Below are 6,706 nucleotides of genomic sequence, written 5' to 3' on the forward strand. Positions count from 1 at the left end.
CCTGCAACAAGCCACCTTTAGGAAATCTTCACAGTATTAATAAAAATATGACTCTGAGCTGGGGGCCAAGTACTTTCTGGGCACCACTAAGGAGAATTACCCAGGCTGGACCAAACTGTTGTCTTTTTATCCAGATTGAAAAATAAAGACTGTTTATTCATGACCAGTTTGTCTCCCTCCCTTTCTTCCTCCCTCTCTCCCTTTCTCTTTCCCTCCCTTCCTTATTTCCTCCCTCCCTCTATCCCTCCCTTCCTTCCTTTTTCTTTCTCTCACTACATTATAAGCTCCTTTGAAGGCACAATCAAGTCAGTCATGTTTATCATAGTATCTTAGTACCTAACAGAGTGCCTGGCATATAGATATTTAATAAATATTGAATGAATGAATGAGTGCATCCACTGAAAGAATTCAGCTAATCTCTGTGAAAAGCCTCATATACATGCAGGATGGTGCTAGGCCCTGAGAGTGGTGGTGGAAAAGGAAATGGACCAATGATGAAATAATTGTTCTATGTTACTAAAAGTTGATGCCCTTCCTATCTAGCCAGCATTCCACCTGGGGACTTGGCTTCTATAAATCAGAAGTGCCAGACATGTGTTACCTTATACCACATTCTAGCTGCATGAGCTTAGGAAAATCATTGAAATCTCCTGGGGCTTCATGTCCTTGTTTCTAAAATAAAATAATGTTTACTTGTCCTATCTACCAGGATTGCTATGAGGATCAATCCATTTAATGTCTATGAACCACTCAGCAAACTTAAGTTATTAGGTTTTTTTGGCCTAAACAGGAGATGGTACATACAAAACCACTAATCCTTATAAGAGTAAAATGATTATGACACAAGAGAAGTTCAGATAAGATGCTATGCATGTGGTTCACACTGCAATCATAGTAATTAGAATATTTCTGCTAACTCAGTATTACTGTCTTCAATTTTATATAGTAGGAAACTTATTCAGAAAAGCCCACGGTCATGCAGCTAATTCTCCTTAGCAGTGCCTAGAAAACACTGGCCCCAGTTCCAGAGTAATATTTTTATGAGTGTGTACATTGGATAGCTAGATGTGCTCTTTCATTGAATTCAGTGTCTATTCCAAATTCAGTTCAGTTGATTAGCATAGAAATACATTAGCCAAAAGATAGTGATGTTGTTGTTATTTTTCTACCATTTTATTTTTTGATATCCTTCTCGGTTCACACTTAGATCACACATAAAACATGTATCTTTTCTGCATATTCTTAAAGGATCCCAAGAGGATCTTCAGACATAAATCAGGAGAGGGATAAGCCTGTGTCCATTAAATGATAAAATAATATTCAAATTACAGAAATTTCCCTTGCATCATTGGTTCAAGGGAAAAAAGAATTGGAGTTCTTGTTCAAATGAAGAGGCAGTCAGTTTCAAATAAGCGTCAGCTAGAGGACTGTAGTTTGTCTTCATCTCCCACTCAGGACATTCTGTCAGAATAAAGATGTCATGTTACCCCAGGAGAAATGTATCCTTGGAGAAGGACAGTGCAGGTTAAGCATGTCCATCAACATGAGCTTAGCACATTACCAACAAGTCGTTTGTTTTCTTACTCTGCAACAAGTTACCCTTGTGAACTGGATTGGGTTCTCTATGCAGAATTCCATATCTCTGCTGCTGTGGGTGTTGGAGCCGGAAGGAATAGGGCATGTCCCTGCAAAGCCTGTTGGCTGCTTTCTTGTGCCACTCAAGTTGAAAAAGGCACATTACATGTGTCCCTTTGGGGTCTGGGAAGTGGGTTCCAGGAAACGACAGTGAAAACCAAATCAGCACTTCTTCCAGGTGGGTCTATCATAATGCCTTTGAATCGGTGTTCCAGACATCCTGCACCTGCATGCTCTCATTTTTTTCTTCAAATTCCCTGAAGTCATGACATGCCTCAATTGTTTCTTCTAGCTATGGTACATTGGCTTGTTGGTCCCTCCTCTGAGGCTACAGTGAGGTTTATGACCGCCCTTATAACGGGATTTTCACTCAACCCACAATTGTCTGCCTATCTTTATCCTCTCCTTCCTCAGCCATTTCCTAGGAGACACCTCGAGGCTGGGAAAAATGTATGAATTGTATCATCCTGCTTCATACTTCTTCTTGGCATATTGGTAGCACTCCCAGAACATCCGTCAAGAACAGATACTGCTGTCAACAGGCTCCACTGTCTGTTTGCTCACTGTATAACCTTGGGCAAGTCATTAATCTTTCTGTGCTTCAATTTTCTCGTGAGTAAAGTAGGGAGAATAATAGCATCTACCTCATAGAGTTATTTTGAGGATTAAATAGATTAGCACACATAAAGCTTACTGGTCCCATAGCAAATACTATATGATGATTAGATTAAAAAGAAGCAATAGCAGATACTTTCCCTGGCTGGTAAGGGTGCTCATTCTTCCATGCTGTTTGACCAGCCATTAGATGACATATACATATGTGTGTGTGTATGTGTATAAATGTAGACACGGATATATGTCAGTATTCAATTCTGTAATATACACATCTTATATACATGTATGCCATAATGTATACATGTACATGTTTAAAATTGAAATGTAATTGCAGACAAACTTTGCTGTAAGGTATCAAAGCTTAATTAGGGAAGCAGTGAATAGTGAGATGTGATCGAATTTGTTCTTCAGGTTTTATCATGAATTACAATACGCTTCAAACATCAAGTAAGAACCAGCATCTCCTTCTTGGCCTTTCTCATCTCTAGAGGCAGCAGCTTTTGCCTCAGTCTTATGATTGAATAATGAATTGATTAATGAACAGCAGAACTAGTGTTTCCGCTCTTTTGTTGTGTCTTTTATTATTCCATTAGATATCAAGGTACCATTGGTTATAATGACAATAGAGAGAGTAATTTTGTTTTTGGTTTTCTTCCATGCCTGCTCCATATTTGGTCTTGCACCAGGCACTTTTCAGCTTTTTGTGGAGTAAAACTCTAGACTTTCATCTCCTACACTTTCCTCAAACTAGGAAACCTCACTTCTTCAGAAAGATCATACCTTCTACAAATCATCAATGGGCACTGAGGACTACATTGTAGATTCGTGGGAGATGCAGGACAGAGTCTATTTTCCATGCCACACAGCAAAATATTAAATAAGAATCCCCTTTTAGATATTATGCTCACTTCTCTCCAAATTCTCTTTCTAGTGGTGCTTAGATTCTCCCTTCCCTCAATTTCCTTCCCATGATCTGAAGTAATTGAGTTCACTGAAAACTTGCATACCCCTCTCAGCAAACAAAGCCCCAAAAGTAAATGGAACCATCTTCCATAGAATGAAGTAGGGTTGCTTAACTGCCAGCTGGACATAGTCCCCTAATCCCTAAACCAACAATCAAAGTTATCTTCCAACAACCTAAAATCCTTTCCCTAAAAGAAATCCTGATGCTAAGAAAGGTAACGTCGTTTTTCATACATTTACATACAGCTTAGCAATTGTTCTGAGTACCTACAATGTGCTAACTACCATGTCTTGGATTTTACACCCATCATCATTTATAATCAACAGCCCTATGTTACCCAACTTTCTTGGAATCAGGTGACTTGTTAAACTACTAGGTGGGACACAGTAGAGAGGGAGCTAAATAGGAGCAGGAGGAGAGAGGGAAAGGGAAGCTAGAACACAGTGGTTGGAAGTGTAAGTCTGAAACTAGACTGCAGGGTCTCAAATCCCAGCTCTGCCATTTCCTGCTTGGCCTTGAGTAGGATTCTTCACCTTTGTAAACTTCAGATTTTTCTTATTCAAATGGAGATCATAATTGTACCTATATCATAGAACTGAGATGACAATTAAATGAGATAATATTTATCAGGTGCTTAGCACAATGCTTGGCACTGAGTATGAGGTGCTCAACAAATTATGTTACTCTTATTATTATTATCACCATCAGCAGTAGCCTCATGCTGCTCATGTTGGTAATTCATTCTTCCGTCTGTAACACTGCCTTTTTTCTTTTTTTTTAGATAGAGTTTTGCCCTGTCACCCAGGCTGGAGTCCAGTGGCATAATCTCAGCTCACTGCAACCTCCACCTCCCCAGTTCAGGCAATTCATCTGCCTCGGCTTCCTCAGTGGCTGGCACTACAGGCAGGCACCACCACACCTGGATAATTTTTGTATTTTTAATAGAGACAGGGTTTCACCATGTTGGTTAGGCTGGTCTCGAACTCCTGACCTCAGATGATCCATCCTCCTTGGCCTCCCAAAGTACTGGGATTACAGGTATGAGCCAAGGTGCCTGGCTTGGACCACTGCTCTTTTATCTAAAATGAAAGGGAGATAGGCATGGTAGCATGAGCCTGTAGTCCCAGATACTTGGGAGGGTTAGGTAGGAGGATCACTTAAACCCAGAAGTTCAAGGTTACGGTGAGCTATGATCATGCTACTGCATTCCAACTTGGGCAACAGAGCAAGCCCCATCTCTAAAAAAAATTTTTTTAAAGGGAGAGAGAATAATACTTTGCTTTTCCCAACTGTTCAAATAGAAAGTAGGTCAAATTAAATTTAGCAGAATTTAATTGAGCAAAGAACTACTCACTAATTGGGCAGCTTTCAGAACCAGAAGAGGTTAAGAGAGTTCCCTTTTACAGTATGGGCAGGCAGCATTTATGAAAATTGAAGTGAGGCACAGAAACAGCTTGATTGGTTATAGCTTGGTTTTTGCCGTTTGAACAAGATCTGATCGGTGATTGATTGAAGTTTAGCTGCTGTGATGAGCCAAGACTCAGCTGTTTGTTATAAAAGTATACTCCTAAGGTTGGTTTTCAGTTAGTTTCTGTACTCAATTAGGTTGCAGTTGTTAAATAAGGAATCAAAGTATAGCATCATTCTCGGGCCAAATTTAGTTTAATTAAACACAAGCATAAAGAAATTCAAGAATGATAAGTATAAACATATCTTGGAAAATTCATAAAGAACCACACAAATATTAAGGAATACCATTCTCAATAGAGCATTATTGGAATAGAATTAAGACCTGCTCTAGGTCCATGTGATTCTGAGTAGAAGTTTACATTTAATTCCTAAGTCAATTTATCAAGTAACACAATTCAACACATCTCCTCTCCCCAGAGACCAATCAATAACTGTCATTTGACACATTTACAGCCCACTTCCTTCAAAGAAAATGCTTATTGAATGTTGTACAATAAACCATTTCCTAGTCTTGGTGCTGAACAACAGTGACCCACAGCCCCCTTCTCTGTTTCAATGAACTAAATGCTGCCTTTTTTTTTTTTTTTCCATAGCCTAACCAACCCAGCTTCCCAGCTAATCCCAAAGGCATTAACTCTTTCTGTTCAAGGGGGCTCAAACTCTGAGCTAGCAGAAGTGTGTATTCATTCTAAAACTGGAACATAACAGGATAAAATAGACCATTTGAGTTTTCCTTAAAGCTTGACTCTTCTTCGCTGTTTCAAAATCTCTGCTTCTGACTCACCATTTGTACTGAACCAAAATGACCAGGACTCCAAAGGATAAAACCACATCAACACTTTACAGCCACAGTAATATCTCTGCCCTGCCAAGGTTCTAGGTTCAGGTTTTACCTAAAAGGCCTCAAGGACTTGATACATGTGAGTCCTGGACTCCTCTCTTAGGTAGACCTTGTAATTAAGTCCACCTTGGTGCTTCTTGCCGGTTAGGCTGGTTTTGCAGACTAATCTGGAGTCTTGCTTTTGACACCAGGGAACCTGCCTGTTCCTCCCTGCCTTGTCTGCTGTAGAGCACTGATCAGTAAGCCACAAGTCGTGGATTTGATTCCTGATGTAGAGACTTGCTAGTTGTGGCTGCATAGGCAAGCCAGCTTAACCTCCTTGTGTCTCTATGCCTTTGTTTTTTAAATCTGCAAAATGGGGTTTCATTAGTTGCTTATATGGATGCTACGATAATTAAAGAAATAATGAATGCAGAAGTTGCCTTTTGAACAGCTGGTACATGAGATGGTCTCAAGCAATCTTAATTATAGTTGGGTGTTTATCTGTGCCTCTAATATCTATCTCCTTACAGCTTTTGTATCCTCCAGATGCTTCCAATGCAGGCTTCAGCTGCCTTACCCTTCTTCCTTGTTATTTATACTCCTTCAAGTGCACACACTGACCTTTGCATTTGATGCTTGGAAAATAATTTGTTTCAACATTCTATGTCTATGTCAATTAAAATAAATTTAACGCATTTCTTAAGCCCTCCACATTCATTTCTACTGGAAAAACCCAAATGCAAATGAGACATCTGGTTCTCATGCACAGATGGTCTGTGCATTATTTGTGTCTTTGTCAAATCAAGCTAATGTGAAACCCCATGTCATACAGTAGGTGTGTCCTCTATTTCTTTGCTAGGGATTATATATGATGAATAAAAATGACCAGGATATGAAGAAAATTCTTTCTGAAGTCACACTGATTTGTGTTTTGCTGTAAGTCAAATCATTTGATTATTCTGATAAAATATTTGTCGAGTTTTCCCAGGTCTGTGACACTGTTTTTGATTTTGTGGGAAATTCAGGAAAACCACGCTGTAAGCTCTGCTCAGGAGGGTAATGTCACAGCCCTGTTGTTTTATAGGGAGAGCACTGGATTATGCATTGCAAATCTTAGGACTGGGTTTTGTAATTGGAGTCAGGTTTTTTAAACTCTGGGTCTGATCATTAATTTAAAATCAATTAAAATTTAGCAAAGA

At 39.4% G+C, this 6,706-nt stretch overlaps 1 long non-coding RNA gene across 2 annotated transcripts; it reads left to right on the forward strand.

Annotated features, from left to right (window-relative positions):
* Nucleotides 1–237: 237 nt before the first annotated feature.
* LOC116553020 lies at nucleotides 238–6,490 on the forward strand. 2 transcript variants are annotated; one of them, XR_004269600.1, is made up of 3 exons: nucleotides 238–1,813; nucleotides 2,662–2,697; nucleotides 5,278–6,490. It is a non-coding gene; the product is annotated as an uncharacterized LOC116553020 (long non-coding RNA). The 2 variants fall into 2 exon arrangements; XR_004269599.1 differs by lacking the exon at nucleotides 238–1,813 and having other exon boundaries at nucleotides 1,821–2,697.
* Nucleotides 6,491–6,706: the final 216 nt, after the last annotated feature.

This window comes from Sapajus apella, unplaced genomic scaffold (genome assembly GCF_009761245.1).
Source record: "Sapajus apella isolate SASKATOON/1434 unplaced genomic scaffold, GSC_monkey_1.0 scaffold12, whole genome shotgun sequence".
NCBI classification, from domain to species: Eukaryota; Metazoa; Chordata; class Mammalia; order Primates; family Cebidae; genus Sapajus; species Sapajus apella.